Raw genomic sequence first — 20,164 nt, forward strand, 5'->3', positions numbered from 1 at the left:
ACATTAATACTATTAGTATCTGAGCTGGTTACAACTTAACTTTTTATTTTTTTTTTATTTTTACGTTACTGATAAGTCCACAATCATTAGATTAGTAAAAGATTGATAAGATAAAAGGAAAATGCACTGTAGGTACGATCACATAATTATTTTAAGATTGAGTTGATTCATGAGCAGTGAGATTTTAAGCATTCCCAAATTGCGGACTTATGCTAATTTTAAAACACTAAGACGAAATTCATTTTAATGCATTGTCCTTTGTACTTTGAATACCGATTAAAACTTTTTGAAAACAACGACAATAATCAAATGGTCAGATATGGATTTACTCTGTGTACGTATTTCAAATTATCCAGGACATATTTTTTCATTTTTGCGAAGACAGTCCTAAATGTTCAGAAAATAAAAAGGCATTTCGGTGTCATTTTCATTCACCAATCATTCTTAAAACAGACACTACCAACATAGTATACAAAATGCATATATATTTATCTCAATGATATTTAATTTTATTCACTTTTTGTGTTTTTCTCTTAACGTTGTGCTCTTTATTTTCTATATAAATTGTATTTCAATTTTGTTTGGCACGATTGGCTGGGTGTTGATTGTTATTTTATAAAGTCCGTAAACAAAGAATTCCATAATTGTGTACACATGTCACTTACTTACTTGGATACAAATTAATGAAATTATATGCATGTTTATAAATCATTCATTTTTGTACACAAAATCCTCCTCTCCACCTTTTTCATATATAATGTAAAAATGTAAAACGGGAAAATATGTGCTTATGTTTACGATCCATTTCCATGCGATTTAAATGTCTCCGCCCCTTTGCTGCGACCTTAAAATCAAAAGCGGCCCGGTTCAATTTTCCGGAATTTTAGGCTTGTACATGTTCTTTTCAGTAGCGTTGTATGTAATTATAGAAGTATATATGACTGTAAAATCGAGACATATTTATCAAAAACATATACAAGCACAATTATCATTTATTACTTTAGCGATATATTATAATCAGAAGCTTAAAATTGATAGCCGAAAAGGTTCCAAATAACGTCCTTAAAGGTACTTGGACACAGATTTGAAGTTTATATTTTTTCTATAATATTACGACTTATATAATTTAATAGCATGTCACACAAAAATTAATCAAAAATCTTATTTCGTTTAAAAGTTATTAAAATTTTAATTTTTTTGGCGCGTTTGATTGACACATCTCTGAATTTCACAAATTTTAACTTTATTCTTAATCCTTAGGAAAATTGACATTCTTTTTGTTTGTTAATGAAAAATATTAATACTATAATCCAGAAAATTCAGAGTAGACATGTTCGAAAGCAAAACAAACACACAATATATTGTCAGTCCGTGTAGTTGTTGTGAGCACACTTTGGCGTTTAAACGCACCCGGTGAACCAAAACACCAAACAATAACAAAGCTTTCCCGCTGTTTACAAAAACTGTGTACATAACACGAGTGTGCTCGATATGCTAAACTCTGTACACAACGGAATGACAATACTTGTGAAGGAGTTTTGCTTTCCAACATTTTTACCCTAAGTAAAATTATTTTCCGGATTTAAGTTTCGATGTTTCTCATTAATACACAACAAGAATGCCACCTTTCCTAAGGATTAAGAATAAAGTTAAAAATTGTGAAAGTGAAAGGATGTGTCAATCAAACCAAAAAATTTAAAGTTTTAATAACTTTTAAATGAAATAAGATTTTTAATTAATTTTTGTGTGAAATGCTATTAAAATATATAATTCGTGATATTATACAGAAATATACAGAAAATATTAACTTCAAATCTGTGTCCAAGTACCTTTAAGTACAGTCATTCTTTATTGGGAACCAAAGCATCCCAATAAATGAGGGTCCACTGTATATGTCTTCACTTCACAAAGGAAAATGGATGAAAAGTCTGTTTTGTCTTAACAAATTGTGAAAAGGAATAAAATTTTGTTTTCACTTAACAAAGGAAAAATGGACAAAAGTTTGTTAACCTGAAGTACATGAACCTTTCATCTCGTATTTTAAGATAAATTTGGATTTGTTTTCTGTTCAGATAGCACTGAATGTAGCAAAATTATATACCTTGAAGCAATATGCAGCTCACTGAATCCATTCAGCCAGGCTGCACACTGGGCAATCACTCAGCCAGGCTGCACACTGGGCAATCACTCAGCCAGGATGCACACTGGGCAATCACTCAGCCAGGCTGCACACTGGGCAATCACTCAGCCAGGCTGCACACTGGGCAATCACTCAGCCAGGCTGCACACTGGGCAATCCAAGTCTTTCCTGCTGTAGGAGGGCCATACAGGACTGGAAGGTTGAAATGCCGGAGTTCCTCCATCCACTTGGTGTACAGGTTTAGTCCATACATCAAGGCCCAGGACAGGATTGCTGGCCCTATGTTCTCGTGCAGAATGTCTTCAGCCTTGCCAAGGAACTCGTGCAGAGCTTCTACGCCAGTGGGGACCTGGATTAGGTGCACCTCTCAGCCATATGAGACTACAGTCCATGGGATGAATCTGAAAAAAGTATTCTGTTACTATTGTTCAAGTATTGAAATAAGAAAATCCACACTTTTAATAAACTTAGTTTATTTATCTATTTAATTCTTTTAAAAGATTTATTTGTGGGTATGAGATGTTTTGTACTCCAAGCCAAGCTTCAGAAAAATTTAAACATCTAAATTACATAACAAGAGGCCCAGGTGCCACAGCAATCACCTGAGCACATCAGGCTTGAATTTAACCCCCCCCCCCCCTTCCAGGCCTTCATCATTTGAACAAACTAGAATCTTCTCTACCTGAGGATAATTCCATATAAATATCACTAATAATAGCTTTGAAGTACCGGTACTTGAAAAGAAGATTTTAAACGGTTTCCCTATATATCCCTAATGTAAAAATTGAGTCGTCCATTTTGGCCCCACCCTACCCCGGGGGGTCATGATTTGTACAAACTTCAATCTACACTACCTGAGGATGATTCCACATGAGTTTCATGTTTCCTGGCCCAGTGATTGTGGAGAAGGAATTTTAAAGATATTTCCTATATATTCCTATGTTAAACTTGGGTCGGCCATTTTGGCCCCACCCTTGCCCTGATGGATGAGGATGACTCCACATGAGTTCATCTTTCCTGGCCCAGTGGTTCTGGAGAATAAGATTTTTTAAGATTTTTCCTATAAATTCCTATGTTAAACTTGGGTCGGCCATTTTGTCACCCTTGCCTCGGAGTGAAGATTTGTACAAACTTTAATCTACACTACCTGATGATGACTCCACATGAGTTTCATCTTTCCTGGCCCAGTGGTTCTGGAGAAGAAGATTTTTTTTAAATGCCATTAATTTTTAACAAATTCATGATTATCTCCCCTTGAAAAAGGGTGTGGCCCTTCATTTGAACAAACTTGAATCCCCTTTACCCAAGGATACTTTGTGCCAAGTTTGGTTGAAATTGGCCCAGTGGTTCTTGAGAAGAAGATGAAAATGTGAAAGTTTCCGACGACGACAACGACAAGAACGACAAGAACGACAACGACAGACAACAGACAAATTTTGATCAGAAAAGCTCACTTGAGCCTTTGGCTCAGGTGAGCTAAAAAGTGAAAGTATAATTTTACCAAAGACCCTGTGGCAAGGTCAAGAATCTGAGTGGAGCTAAGGAAATCATGGATGTTCCTTCCTGTCTTCCGGCATTGGCAACCATCTTCCTTCTGTAGGTGACAGACTGGGTCCTTTTCCTCGCCTCTAAGGCCAGATGTGCAACCAGCTGCAGAAGCTCTGACTGCTTGAAATGGCAGAGGAGAGTGCCTATACGGAAAGTCCTGTTCAAAGCCGTCTGGAAGTCCTTAGGATTGTGTAGATCCCCTGCCTTGAAGAACGCTTCCCTAAATTTTCAAAATTAACACCATTATATTTTTAAAAAATAATGAAATTTCAGTCTGATTAATGGCAATTTTTAACCCTAGTTAAAGAAATTTTACAAAATTGTATACCTTTTCCTATGACTTAATTGTTTTTATTTGAATTGAAGTGGAAATATTTCTCTGCTTCATATACAATGTATCATTTTTTTCATACTTGTTTTTCCTTAATTTCAAAAGCAGGTTTAATTGGATAATAATTTTGCATTTATTCAGATAAGAACATCAAGTGTATATGAAGATATGAATTTCAAAAATGGTGAATTGATATAGGATAAATAATTTTTATTCGCTGAACATCAAAAACAAAATTAAAGAGGTATATATTGAAAATAACATTTGATATAATAATATCTAATTCCATAACAAGAAAATGAAATGATTAAAGCATAGCTTTTTGAATCACTGTTTTCTGTGCTTGTAAAATAAAATGCATCCATTTACAAAAGTTGGTATTCTTCAAAATATAGTTTTATTAGCACAATTTAATTATAATAATTGTGCAACTTAAATTTCTGTGTTAAGAGAAATATTTCATTGTAAAGTTTAAAGGAACCAAAAATAAATGTTAGATATATAGGTAAATTATTGATAAATATGTTGGCAGTCAAAAATATTTGTAACAAATATAGTTCATATTTAAATGAGCTAGTTGACTTATAATGGTCATCAGTGTAAAATTTTAGTCAGACTGTTCCTTTTTAGCTCACCTGAGCTGAAAGCTCAAGTGAGCTTTTCTGTTCAGCTCAGGTGAGCTTTTCTGATCACATTATGCACGGCGTCCGTCTGTCTGTCTAGCTGTCTGTCAGTCTGTCTAAAAACTTTTCACATTTTTGACTTCTTTTCAAGAACAGTCAGAAGTTAGCGCAGTTCGAACCTTATCTTAATGAAGCGATTATGAAAAATATTCAAAATGCCATAATTCTGTCAAAAATCAATGAAGCGACGCGAAATTCAAACTTGATCTCTAACTCATTAAGATCACATCCCGAAATTCAGTTCATTATCTGCAAGTGTTTAGAAAAAAAAGTGCGGAAAACTAAGTGTGACAGACTGACGGAGACAGACAGACAGACGGACGGATGCAGTGGAAACCTAAAGTCTAAGGGGACTAAAAATATTCTTTTCAAGAACCACTATGCCAGGAAAAATGAAACTTATGGGGAAACATTAATTCTTAATGTAGATTCAAGTTTGTTTAAATCATAACCCCCTGAAGAAGGAGGGGCCAAAATGGCCGACCTAAGTTTTACATAGAAATATATAGGAAAATTCTTTAAAAATATTCTTCTCAAGAATGACAAAGCCATAATTCATAATATTTATATGAAAGCATGCTCAGGTTGTGTAGATTCAATTTTGTTTATTGCCAACTCCTGTGCTTTAAACGTGGTCTATACGTCTAGACGACAGTTTGTGGAAATTTCGCTTCGCATATTCTGAAACTACCAATCATCTTGTACATGCACATAGATTTAAAATTTTGGCAAACGTGTATATTATATTACGGAAAATACTGGGCCTCCTTATAATAGCTTAAGTAATTAATTCTTTACCTATCCCCCCCTTTGCTTGTCAACTTTTTCAGGTAAGTAAAATAAAATTTTTTCTGCCTGCCCCCCCCCCCCCACTTTCAAAAATGATGGTATGCCACTGAATTGAACAAACTTGAATCCCCTTTACCAAAGGATGCTTGAATCCCCTTTACCAAAGGATGCTTTGTGGCAAGTTTGGTTGAAATTGGGCCTTGGGTGGTTCTTATGAAGAAGATGACAATGTGAGAAGTTTACGACGACGCTGACGGTGACAGACATAATGGACAAATTTTGATCAGAAAAGTTCACTTGAGCCTTTGGCTATCAGGTGAGCTAAAAAGAAAATAAAATGAGATTCTTTTTTTTTAACTCTTTAGTCATCTGATTCTTCTAAACTAAATAATTACATGTAATAAAACTTTCTTTGACTGGTTTCTATGTGACCAATTCAAAATGTCACTGACCTGATTGAGATTAAGTGTGGGTGAAGGACTTGCCCACAGGCTTTTTGTCTGGCCCCCGTCTCTACGTCCCATATGGACACCTCATTATTTCCCTGGGTGGCTGAGATTAGCCAGGACTCCTCCTGGGGGTGCATGATCGGGCACCTGTCCATAGCAATATAATTATCAATATAAAAACTTACCAATAATACGGGCACCTGTCCATAGCAATATAATTATCAATATAAAAACTTACCAATAATGAAGGGCACCTGTCCATGGCAATATAAATATCAATATAAAAACTCACCAATAATATGGGCACCTGTCCATAGCAATATAATTATCAATATAAAAACTTACCAATAATACGGGCACCTGTCCATAGCAATATATTTATCAATATAAAAACTTACCAATAATACGGGCACCTGTCCATAGCAATATAATTATCAATATAAAAACTTACCAATAATGAAGGGCACCTGTCCATAGCAATATAATTATCAATATAAAAACATACCAATAATGAAGGGCACCTGTCCATAGCAATATAGTTATCAATATAAAAACATACCAATAATGAAGGGCACTGTCCATAGCAATATAATTATCAATATAAAAACTTACCAATAATGAAGGGCACCTGTCCTTAGCAATATAATTATCAATATAAAAACTTACCAATAATACGGGCACCTGTCCATAGCAATATATTTATCAAATTGATAAATATATTGCTATGGACAGGTGCCTGTATTATTGGTAAGTTTTTATATTGAATATAAAAACTTACCAATAATACGGGCACCTGTCCATAGCAATATAATTATCAATATAAAACTTACCAATAATGAAGGGCACCTGTCCATAGCAATATAATTATCAATATAAAAACTTACCAATAATGAAGGGCACCTGTCCATAGCAATATAATTATCAATATAAAAACTTACCAATAATGAAGGGCACCTGTCCATAGCAATATATTATCAATATAAAAACTTACCAATAATACAGGCACCTGTCCATATCAATATAATTATCAATATATAAACTTACCAATAATATGGGCACCTGTCCTTAGCAATATAATTATCAATTTAAAAACTTACCAATAATGAAGGGCAGTTTTTATTATGAAAGACACATTGATTCTTACCTATAGGGTGGACTATAGAGTCGATGGGAAGCTGAAATCTCACGTCCCAGGAGACATGTGTCTCACTGCTAGTCCCCACAGCCAACCAACACAGGAGGTGATCAACCCTATAAAAGTCAACCAACACTTGAAGTGGTGTACAGCAAAGGAGGTGGTGTACAGCAAAGGAAGTGGTGTACAGCAAAGGAAGTGGTGTCCAGCAAAGGAGGTGGTGTACAGCAAAGGAGGTGGTGTCCAGCAAAGGAAGTGGTGTACAGCAAAGGAAGTGGTGTACAGCAAAGGAGGTGGTGTACAGCAAAGGAGGTGGTGTACAGCAAAGGAGGTGGTGTCCAGCAAAGGAAGTGGTGTACAGCAAAGGAAGTGGTGTACAGCAAATGAGGTGGTGTACAGCAAAGGAAGTGGTGTACAGCAAAGGAAGTGGTGTACAGCAAAGGAGGTGGTGTCCAGCAAAGGAAGTGGTGTACAGCAAAGGAAGTGGTGTACAGCAAAGGAGGTGGTGTACAGCAAAGGAGGTGGTGTACAGCAAAGGAGGTGGTGTCCAGCAAAGGAAGTGGTGTACAGCAAATGAGGTGGTGTCCAGCAAAGGAGGTGGTGTACAGCAAAGGAAGTGGTGTACAGCAAAGGAGGTGGTGTACAGCATAGGAAGTGGTGTACAGCAAAGGAGGTGATCAGACCTACAAAAGTCAACCATTATACAGAAAGCAGACAATCGGTTGTATGTTAAAATCTGGTTTGATGGTTAAGTTGAATACCAACAAAAATGTCTTCTGTTCCAAATATTAACATTTCAGATATGATCTTAAGTTTAAAATCTAAATCTTTTCTTATTTTAAGAATGATTACACAGATTTTTCTCAAATCAAAAGTGACTTCAAATCCTTTTTAGTTGACTACCCTGTGTATGACTAGATTGCTTTGCCTGTTACCTGGATTTTGGATCATTTCTGAGTTTCAAAATAGTGAGATCTACTATGTTTCCATAGTTGGACTTGTCCACATTAATCGCTTTGTTCCAAATTGCCTTTCCTGTATCTATCCTGTTAAAAAAGCAAATCATTAAAAGAAACAATTCATTGATTTCCAACTTCAATATATAAAAGACACTACTGGCTTGTTAATGTTGTTTGCTTTTAAAAAAAGCAAATCATTAAAAGAAACAATTCATTGATTTCCAACTTCAATATATAAAAGACACTACTGACCTGTAAATGTTGATTGCCCCCCCCCCCCCCCCCCCCCCCGTGTCGGTGAATGTGGCTAGAGAGAGCAGATCCAGGAGCTTCACAGAAAACTATAAACCTTTCACTTTCTCTCCTCGTCAAACAAAGAAATAAACAGCACTTATATGTATCTATATTTAAGTATAAATCAGATAATTTAAAAAAATCACATATTTTTTTTTTTTCATCTTAAATTTTTTTTTCTGACGATATAAAGAAAATTGGATATTCATAAAAAAAATCAATGACATGATACAGTGTATTTCAAAGTAATTTGTTATTTTACCAGGTACAGAAGTATTCTTGAGGGTCTGTTTAGAGCGGTTAGTATTTAGTAACACTGTTACCCCCAGTTCTTCAGACTCCCATAATTTGACTGTACCATCATTGGAGCCTGTAGCAAAGAATGCTTGGTCTTGAGAAACTTGAATCCTGCTAGAAGATAGCAGATTCTTTAATTTTGTACATGTACTAGTATATAATAACAAATTATTTGGCTAAGGCAGTTAAATTTCAATAAAGTCATTGCTGAATAGTATTACAAAGAGAAGATAAATGTTAGTGCTTAGAAGAGTTATTCCCCTTGATGATGCACTTTTCTATTTACAGTAAAACTCGGTTATAGAGAAGTACCGGGGACCTGTGAATTTTTTTAAATTCGCTATATCCGCAATTCGTTATATCTGTATAACAAATTTGTAAGAACAAAAAAGCAAATTAACACTATGCATGTTTTCTTTCAAGTATTACTACCAACTATGTTAGTGAAGCAAATATAACAAAACATATCTTCAATAACTACATGTAAGGTTTTCTTATGAATTGAATTTTTTTTTTACAAATGCTATAGGAAATGGAGTAAGTTCTATTTATCATTTCTTTTTCATAATCTTAGAAAGTTCATTATAAAAGATGTAAATTTCATTAGCCTATATTTAACCTCAATGGGACTCTAAATTAGTTCACTATTTCCGTGAATTCGCTATATCCATGTTCGTTAGTAACAAAAAATGTAGAGTGACACTATACAGCTACTCACCATGGTAACAGATTGGTCCTTTGGATTTGTCTTTTTAGAAGAACGACTAGAACCCCCCCCCCCCCCCCCCCCCCCAAAAAAAAAAAAAAATCACTTACATCAATGAATATCAACATTCATTTTCATTTTTTGGAAGCAAAATTTCTCCATGTATAGGGGTAAAAACATATCTATTACAACTGTAGTAATTTTATGCAAACGTTTTGAATTAAATTGTAACCCCTGTGCTCCAAATTTTAATGATCCAACTGAATTTTGCACATCTGATATTATCTTTCAACAGGAAAACACTGTGTACAGTCAGTAGTATTTACGGTACACAAACCTGGAAGTACTTAGATCCACTCAAGGCTGTTTTGGATCTTTCTGTCTCAGTAATTCAGCATGTCTCCTGGTTTTTGCTTTACCTTGGCTCACAATACAGAATCTACTGTGAGAATTATACCCCGACTGTTGTTGAGTCTCCACAGAACTTAACAGAAATTAACTTAACTTGCTTACCCTGCTCTGGATCTGTTTAATTTCATTATGTAATCTTTCATGGCCGGAAAACAAATGCAGCTCAGCATCTGAAATATTTAGAATATGAGCCTTAATATATCATACATGTATGAAAGGCAATAAATTATAAACTAAATTGTACTTACAAGAAGTTTGTCTTCTTGTCTGATTCACCCATATCAAAGGTAGACAACTATTTTAAAAACCTACATAAGGAAGGATTCTCCTCCAGTAAATAACTAAGACACATAGACCTTGATTAAGATGTGAGAGAAAATGTTATGCTTCTATTTTTTAAAACCTAATTGTTAATTTACTGAATACTGAATCACCTGGGTCATTGTCTCATCTAGCTCAGAGTAGATGATGAGATGATGCGATGCCCCTGCCGGCTGATGGACCTAATATACTAGTACTGCTTCTCGCTCAGAATATCAAACACTCGATCCGGCTGACTGACCCTCAGAATATCAAACACTCAGTCAGGCTGGCTGACCCGCAGGATGTAGTCAAAGACCTTCTGCAGGGCATTCAGCAGAAAAATCTGAAAGAAGCATTTTAAAATGTGTAGTTATTTCATACTGCAATTTTGCTGGTTAAAAAATGAAAATGAAACTTTAAAAATTAAACCTTTTGAATTTTCCACCACTAAAATCATAAATATTTATTATCTGGCACATTCCCTTGTATATATTCTTTTTCTATTTCTGTTTGTAGTCAGGAATAAGATTTATTCTACCACGATTATTCAAAACATCAAAGGAAACCGCAGGACATTATTCTCCAATAAATCACGAACGTCATCTAAAAATTATTAGATCAGAAACACGTATCAAATCTGAACAATTCAAATGGATTGCATGTTAATTTGGCTGTAGAATGAAATACATGTTTAGACCCAGCGATGTGTCGTCTTTTGCAGCACTCGGAGTTCCTCGGATGACTCGTACCTCGCACATAACCTCGGACGTCAATGGTGATCTACCATCTTGCTGATTCAGTCATGTATCATCTTATTTGAATTTCTTTCAAATGTCATACATTTGAAATCGGAGTTATTTTGTGGCACACTCAACAGTTTTGTCTTGCATTCAAAGCCTGTTCACACGAGGATGTAATCAAAACCTGTTTACGATAAAGAATTGCATAAATAAAGAAACATTTTCGAAGAACCTTATGCAGAGCGAAATATGAAATGAGTGATAAGGCAGTTTCCGGCGGAGAAATGTAAGGATTTCTTGCGTATTCCTCCACCAATCACATCCGAGGTTTGAATGGAGCGGAGCGGAGTCAGCCGAGGATTGCCAATTGCTTTTGCAGTATAAACACTGTAAATTGCATCAAGTTGCTGATGATCGAATGTTGGTTTTTATAGCTAAGCGGGGCTATTCCACGGACCTCCCTCCACATTAAACAACATAATTTTAGCAGTAAAACAGGAACATGATTTTGTTATTGTATAATCATTTTAACTTATCAATACATATAATTATGAACATTTTGGTAATTTGTAAAAAGGCTATTTTTAATGTAAGGAAAGCTCAAATCGTCTGCATTCTATGTACACAGGTAAGCAAACAAATTTTACCTCTGGTGTTAAATAAAACAGCATAATCGAGACATGGTGACCTAATTTGTTTCTCTTTAGAGGAAACGATTATCCTTAATTTAGCATTTGTACCATACGTGGAAGAATAGAAATAAAGTCCGCGTTTTCAGGAATGTTGCAGAATAACCTCTGGGGTCAAGAAATGAAGCGTTGTTTGAAAGATAAAAGCTGAGGCGCTTGCCAAAGCTTTTATCTTTCAAACAACATTTCGAGACCAAGGAGATTATTCTGTAACATTCACGAAAATGCGGACTTTATTTCTTAAACAAACAAGTGTTCGACAAAAGCCTTTACATAATGTTAGAATTTATAATACTCACTTGATTCAAATTATTGAATAAGAAATGTTTACAAAAGTGAGCACAGTTTTAGCCTAAATAAATATATGAAATAAAATATATGTAATTATTTGGTCAAATTTTTTTATAGGTTACTTACAGGGTGTGTCAAAAAAGGGATCACTTCATGTAAGAATTCCTGGAGCATGGATTTCTGAATGAGACCTAATTCTGTAAGATCCTGTAGAACACCTAACGTCTTGTGTACCACAAATTCTGCAGTTGCCAGTCACTCAGGCCCTGAAACAGAAAATAAAGTTTATACTGTGAAATCATTGTTTCCATTGGGGATTCAATTATCATTCTTTCTGTAAGATTTAATTGACTGGCTATAATTATTATCATCCGATTTCCGTACCTGGTCAATAAGTGGCTTCAGTATAGAGCAGCTCTGCCATCTGACGTAGGCGGCCACACCCACAATGTTGTCAAAGAAGGAGTCACGGAGATGCCAGTCAGTCTGAAAAACAAGAAAATAATGTAAGTTTACATACACTGTTATTTGGCATATTCAAATTTTAGCACACTCACCGGGAAAGAGTTGCATGTTGCAATATCTGTGTTCATACTAAACAACTTTTACTGTATTCATAAATTAGCACATTATCGTCTGTTCCAAAGTCTCTTAAATATAAAGCCTGCTATTCTAAATACAGAGAAATTTTTGCCCCTTCCACAGGTACCCTTTTTTGGGCAAAATCAAAGATTTCAGTGCAAGAACCACGTACTCTAACTCTTGATTCCTGCCTACATTTTGTACCCTTTAAATTGAATTTTAATGGCAATTTGGTCATTAAATCTTGGTTTAGTACAAAGAACAGATCTATGGTAATTGATTAATCATTTTAATTCCAGCTCTAAATAGTAAATGATCATTAATTTCAGCTCTCAAAAAAGGGGGGTAGACGATATTTTCTAGTGAAATCGAACTTTCAAGAATCACTTTATTTTGAAATAGTCTTAAATATGATTGAATGTATTTCATATCTTTTCATATGCTGTACACAAATAAATAAAACATATATAAATTATTAAAATACAATTATTTAGTTGTAAATAGCTTTAAAATTGGTGAAAAATCAACATTTTTTCGTTTTTTGTCTATAAACATATGTTCCCCCCCGTGAAACACAAAAAGCTTTGGCATAAATTTGTAAAATGACAGTCTATATTACCTGTAAAAAGGAATTTTTGTTTCACGGGGGGGAAAGATGTTTTAAAAATATTTTCCGTTTTCCATTGATTTCTATAGTGAAATACTTAAGTTTTACCATAATTTTAGAGTTATCTTTCTTTGGTATCCCAAAAAAGTAACGTTTTATGAAAATTCATATAAATATCTATAAAAATTCTGAAAATCATTCAAATATGTTAACTTTTGAAAATTGACTTAGAGCTAGGCGGGAGAACAATTAATACTATCGTTCGTGGTTCTTTCTTAAACAAAGCTAGAACTGTATGAATTCATATTGGGGAAAAAATTGTTTGAAACTGTAAAAGGGCAGAAATAACACTTGGTGAAAATCACCCTGTATACAGTACACATACCGTACAAGTACATCACTGATCAGAGAAAGTTAATTTCACATAGGACTTTATAGTTTTACTTATTATTTATCTTACCTTGTCATCGAGGAATGTTATCATGTGAGACAGCAACACATCATTGGCTGAAAATTAAATACAGAAATTAACATTTCTAAAAATTCAAATCAACCATCCTAAACCACATTTAATTACTCCACATGTATATCAGGCAAGAGAATGAGAATAAAACTTCAAACATTGACTACCACAACTCAAACATGTTTTAACTTTACAACTTTAAAGATAGGCCACGGTACTTTTACTCATCAACGTAATTCACTTAACCTGTTTCATAAAACATTTTGGCGAAAATCCGACTAAAATCGGTCCCGCCGTTTCAAAGATAATCAGTGTTGAACGTCTGCATTTGCACCTGTGAAAACAATCGACAGTCCTTGACAATGTCACTTCCGGTTAAATGCAATCAAGTTAAATGACGTCACAAGTGTGTCTCGCTTCCCTCAAGTGATAGACAGAAAACGCTGTTTCTGATAATTCTGATAGTCCATTACAGGAAGAATCGTAAGAACTTTCTTGTGGATCGTCATGTTTTGTTGAGGATTCATTGCTATGGAATAATACAGAAAATGTGGGAGTAGAACCAGGGGCGGATCCAGCCAATTTTGAAAGGGGGGTTCCAGGCTTGTGTCCTTCCAACCCCCCCCCCCCCCAAACACACACTCATACACACGCTCAAGCAAAGATTGACACATATGTATGGAAAGATCTAAGATTGTGGTAAATATTCTAATAAGTTTGATTACATCCCTTTTTTCTTTGAAAAGGTACCCCCCAATACGAATTTTAAAAAAACACGTTTCAAAAACTACAGTACTGAACACAGGCCTTTGGATCGCTTTAAAAAAATTGTGTGTGTAAAAAAAAAATAAAGGTACTGAACTCTTACACTGGGTACCTAATTTCGCTACTAAAATATTTTTTATTCGAATGCTCTAAAATTCTACTTTTTATTTAAATCTATTCATAGTTAAACATTCTTCAATTCTACCAAAGCTCATTCCGAAATTCCTGATATTTCTTGAGATATTCTGAAATCAATTTCAAAAATGACCTACTTTCTTTTACTCGACATTAGCTTGGGCCCCTGGCCATTCACATGTAAACAGATGGTGTTTGAAGTGCGGCGAAGAGTTGCATAGTATTCGCAATATCTTTCAACAATTTAAAGTTGATTTCTTACTCCAGATTGTAATGTTAAGTCCGTAATAATATTCCTTTCGCGAAAAATTAATTTGAAAACGTCTACATCAACAACTACCGCCATGTTGATTATAAATGTGAATGAAGCCATGGTAGAACGAATTTTTCCCGGAATATATTATATACGTTTCGATTTTCAAAACAATTAGACCGCTAAAATGTTGTTTATGACTTAGTTACACCATATGATCAAATTAAAGAAAAACCTTGTAAAGCTTGAATGCAAATGAGCAAATATTCATTGAGTTTAGAATAAATTCCGGGGAAAATTTGTCCCGTCGTTCCCGCTTTACAATTAGTGAAGGCCCAAGCTGACGTCGAGTAAAAAAATTATTGTCAATTTGGGAATTGATTTCAGAATATCTCGAGAAGTATAAGGAATTACGGAATGAACTTTGGTAGAAATGAAGATTGTTTATATTTGAATAGATATGGATAGAAAGTAAAATTGTAAAGCATTTGATTTAAAAGAATTTTATTGGCGAAAGTAGGTACCCCATGAAAAGAGTTCCATACCTTTATTTTTTTTTCAACAACTCAATTTTTTTTTCTAAGCGATCTAAAGGCCTGTGGTACTGAAGGCTTGAAATTGAATGGATTTGCAACATTTCCGAAGAGTACAAAGAATTCTCGTTTAGAATTTGAAAAATTTTTAGGGGTGGGGTGCGGGTGGGGTTTAAAACAACAGGTTAGTTCCTTCAAAAGATATGATTTAAAAACGGTACATATATAGCCAACACGGCCAAAGATAGCGGAAATATCAAATTAAATCTCACACATTACTTATCGTATATGAGATATATAAGAATAAGAAGACTGTTTTCTACCATTCTCTCATAAAAAAAGTAATAGTGAAGGAATAGTAGAGGAAACTAAATGTATGAGAATCTTTCTATTCAATACATAAGTAAGACGTACAAATACTTATTCTCGGCAAACGTTTATCCTCTCTTTCTCTCTCTTTCTCTCTCTCTCCCTCTCTCTCACCACTTGGCAAAAAATAAAGGGGGGGTTCCAACCCCCGGAACCCCCCCTCTGGATCCGCCAATGAGAACCCTCTCGTTTTGAGCCCTAGGCTAATGAACCGCCAGACGAAAATCGACCACAAACGATGCGGAACCTGAGGAAGCAAATCGTTTGCATACTATTGATTGGTATGTGAGTAAAACGATAGAAAATATTCACAATAGCATTTTAAATCATTATTTAAAAAAATATATATTAAATAAAAACATATAATTCGACACATTACCTATTTACCCCCCCCCCCCCCCCAAAAAAAAAAAACCTTTAAGGTTTCGTCAAAGGTCAACATGTCTAAAAAATTATTTTTACAATTGCTCCAAAAGTATGTGTGATATGAAGTCAAAACGTTTACATTTTGTAAATATATCACTGATTAATAGATAGAAAGTATTACTTGATAACAAATATTTTTAAAAAAGATATTCTTTGAGAAAAATTGTATCAGAAAATGTGCATATTTTTAAAAAATGCACCTGCTTAATTCTGTCCTTTTTGTGAAAACCAACATTGTAGAAATAATATATGTTTATCATTGAAGGGCAAGTTGGACGTGAATGGTCTCTGAAAGGCTGTTATTGAAAGCATGACATGTATAAAGACAAGACCCCTATAGAATCCGCCATTTGCAACTTGTACTTTCACTTTCAAGTCTTAACATTTGGACAAAATAAACAGGGAAAACAACTTTCCAGAGGCTATCCAAGTCCAACTTGCCCTTCATTGATAAACATATTTTGTTTCTGCAATGATGGTTTTCACTAAAAGCATGGAATTAATTAGGTGTATTTTTTTGAAAATATATGCATTTTTAAGAAGAATTTTTCTCAATTAATATTATTCCAAGTATTTTTTTTATCAAGTGATACTTTCTATCTGTTAATCAATCAAGAATTTATAAACTGTAAAAGTTTTAACTTTATACCTTACATGGTTTTGGGGCAATTGTAAAAATAAATTTTTGGACATGTTGACCTTCGACGAAACCTTAACATATAAAAGCCTAAACATCTGATAGCATGAATAATGTAAGTCCCTACTGATTTTAATTTTGCGTTCATTTTTTCCATTTGTTGTGGGAACCCACTCTTTTTTCTACACGTTTTACATTTTACTTTTTAGAATATTTTTTCATTGTCATTTTTTTTTAATATTTTGCAATGATTTTTTATAAACAAATGACCCCACCCCCTCCAGTAAAACTGTACGCATGACTTTTTAAAATTAATTTAGGTCAAAGGCAAGTTACTCAGTTGCTTGCAGTTGTATAAACTGACTTTAAAAGATAAAATTTGTATGTTTTACAATTTTGTGAATTAAAAGAAAAAAAAAATGTTTTAATCCTCATGTCAAAATATTGAGGAATTTAATTTGTTCAAGGTTACGTATATATCTAAGCTTGATGCAACACATTCAATTAAAAGTCAGATGCTAAATTCGACTTTCAGAGTTTAGTAAGTTTACTAAAATTGTTAAAATATAATTGATATTTATGTATAATCTGTTTTATGTGTCACATTATTCACGTGTTTGTCGATTGTTTCATGCTAAATTTTATCCAATACTGAACAAGTCCCGGGTCCCGGATGATCAACATTCTACCTTGTAGATGTCCAATCTAATCATTACTGTAATATAGAAGCTGATACACAGTTACATTTATGTAAATTAAATACTCATTCAAATTCGTATTTAGTGCTAATGAGAACAAGAATTTGATGTATAGAACTATAGACGGTGTGAAATTGACCTCGCCCCTGAAAATCCAAACAATAAACAATACACACTGTTCTCAGTAAAAAATTCAGCAAGTTATTGTAAGCTAAAACTTCAATTATTTGTGATAGAAAGATTATTTTGGAATAAATGTGCATAACCAGCAATCCTCGGCTTACTCCGCAGCACTCCATTCAAATAAATATACGAGCCATGCAAGGAGCTCCGAGTGATGTGTGTACGCCATAACACCCCCCCCCCCAATAGAATTAATAAACCCACAAATTAATGATGATTGTGGGATTTTATTTTAAAAAACCGGCGTAGTTATTTTTTTTTTAATCCTATTTAACTTTTCATTCTTATAATCAGGTTATGACAGGGTGGGTAAATCTTAAAATGTCGGGAAAAAAAAATTAAAATCATATGCTTGTATGAAATGGATTTATAAAAGGTTATTTCACAGAGATAAAAAAGAATTTTAACAGACAATATTTTTAAGAGTTCACAAGCGTAAATAAGCAGTGATTAAATACAATCGCAGAGTAAATTAAGATAGGGTCACGGAAACACTAAGAAAGGTGTGAACAGCTTCCAAATGTGAAATTATTATGATCTTCGAATAATAACATCAGTGATTGAAAAAGAATACGGAAATCATGAGGTTTGGAAAAAAAATCTACAACATGCACTTTACCGATGATGTGAACTTCAAAACAATGATCCGGCACTTCATTATAATTTAATTGATCAAATATATCTATGAGCGATGTTTTTTTTAGAAGGGGGTTGTGGTGCTTTTACCAGCCCTTTAAAGGTTATGGTCGAACTATAAAAAAAATTTAGTAAATTAAATGTGTAAAAACAAAAATGGGGAAGCAAAGCTGATCGAAGCGAAAATTAATTACTCAACATTAATAGAGAATAAAGAAAAAAAATCGGAATTAATCTTTAAATTAAAGGCCTCCCTTTCCGTAACGTCGTGTTTGTGATAAAAAAAAGGGGGGGGGGCGCATTAAAAAAAAATTGGGGAGGGGGCGTAATCAAACCATATACATGTACTTACAATATTTATGCATGTAGAAGTATAGTGTTTTTTTTTCAGAAGTTAGAAATCAAGAAAATGGAACTAACATACTGCCTGCTTGCGTTTGATTTTAAAATTTTACAAGACCTGTAGGCAACGAAAACAGGACATCAAATTAGTTTTGAAAATGACCACTGCTTATTATCATCACATTTTATTGCGTCTTGCAGTTTTCAAACCTCGAGAGGGTTGTGCCAAAGGTGACAGTGTTGATGATTTACTAATACATACTTGTACTGCAAGTCACACTTGTGACGTCACACACGTCACTTCCGGTATACAGCGATTTTCAGTGCGAGCTCTCAGGTGTAAATAAGCTATTTTAGTAATAGCGAGCGCAGCGAGCGTCGCGAAGCGACGCTCGTCACTGCGAGCTCTTAAAGCAACGCCTGTGCGAAGAGAAAATTCGGACTACTGCACATTCATTCGATAAAATTTTTTGATGCCGTAATTTGGACCCACAATGCATCACTTGTTTAAGCTACGTTCTCGTGAGAATAGTAGCAAAAGTTCTACTAAAAGTAAACATGCCCTGATTTATTGAAGATAAATAGCAAACGAAACGTTCTTCATTTATTTTCAGCACTGTTCAGGGTTCTTTGGGGGAAATGTAACTTACATACGACGTCATGTGACGTCAGCGTCTAGACGCATCAAATGTCACGTGCAGTTTGACGTTCGAGCCCGATTTAAATTCTAGCAAAATAAACATCTGCGCTCGCCATAACGGTCGCACCGTCAACATATTATCTCTAATCAGAGAAAGAGAAAGTATCTGTGCTGTATATCATTTTACTCGTAATTATAATGACTATTGAACTATGTTAATATGTAAAATCTGCCAAGCCTTTCTTTAAATCAGATTGTAGAATTAAATCTTGCTGAGAAAAGTATTTTTCAATGCCTGGTTTTGGTAAGGTGAGTACTTTTCTAACTGCCAAGGAAGACACACAGCTTTGTGATTGCGTTCTCCAGTAGGGTCTGTTTAACACCGTTGTTCGGGCCACTCAGCAGGGTCATGACCTTCTGTTGTCTGGGTCACTCAGCAGGGTCACGACCTTCTGTTGTCTGGGTCACTCAACAGGGTCACGACCTTCTGTTGTCTGGGTCACTCAGCAGGGTCATGACCTTCTGTTGTCTGGGTCACTCAGCAGGGTCACCACCTTCTGTTGTCTGGGTCACTCAGCAGGGTCACCACCTTCTGTTGTCTGGGTCACTCAGCAGGGTCATGACCTTCTGTTGTCTGGGTCACTCAGCAGGGTCACCACCTTCTGTTGTCTGGGTCACTCAGCAGGGTCACCACCTTCTGTTGTCTGGGTCACTCAGCAGGGTCATGACCTTCTGTTGTCTGGGTCACTCAGCAGGGTCACCACCTTCTGTTGTCTGGGTCACTCAGCAGGGTCACCACCTTCTGTTGTCTGGGTCACTCAGCAGGGTCACCACCTTCTGTTGTCTGGGTCACTCAGCAGGGTCACCACCTTCTGTTGTCTGGGCCTTAGCAGGGTCACCACCTTCTGTTGTCTGGGTCACTCAGCAGGGTCACCACCTTCTGTTGTCTGGGTCACTCAGCAGGGTCACAACTTTCTGTAGTATGGTCTCACGTAGAGACGGCAGCTCTATGTCATAATTTGCCTGTTTAAACAACAAGAGGCCAATGGGCCACATCACTCACCTGAGCAATGTGGCTAGGAAAAAAACATAAGTTAGTTTATTATTGAAAAGTTGAAACCCAATAGTGG

General features: G+C 35.0%; 1 pseudogene; it reads right to left on the reverse strand.

The window, feature by feature from the left end:
• Positions 1 to 2,240: 2,240 nt before the first annotated feature.
• On the reverse strand, positions 2,241 to 20,164 carry LOC134245954 (phosphoinositide 3-kinase regulatory subunit 4-like; annotated as a pseudogene).

Source organism: Saccostrea cucullata, unplaced genomic scaffold (genome assembly GCF_032062105.1).
Source record: "Saccostrea cucullata isolate Sc308-1 unplaced genomic scaffold, CSIRO_AGI_Scuc_v1 ctg2142, whole genome shotgun sequence".
NCBI lineage: Eukaryota > Metazoa > Mollusca > Bivalvia > Ostreida > Ostreidae > Saccostrea > Saccostrea cuccullata.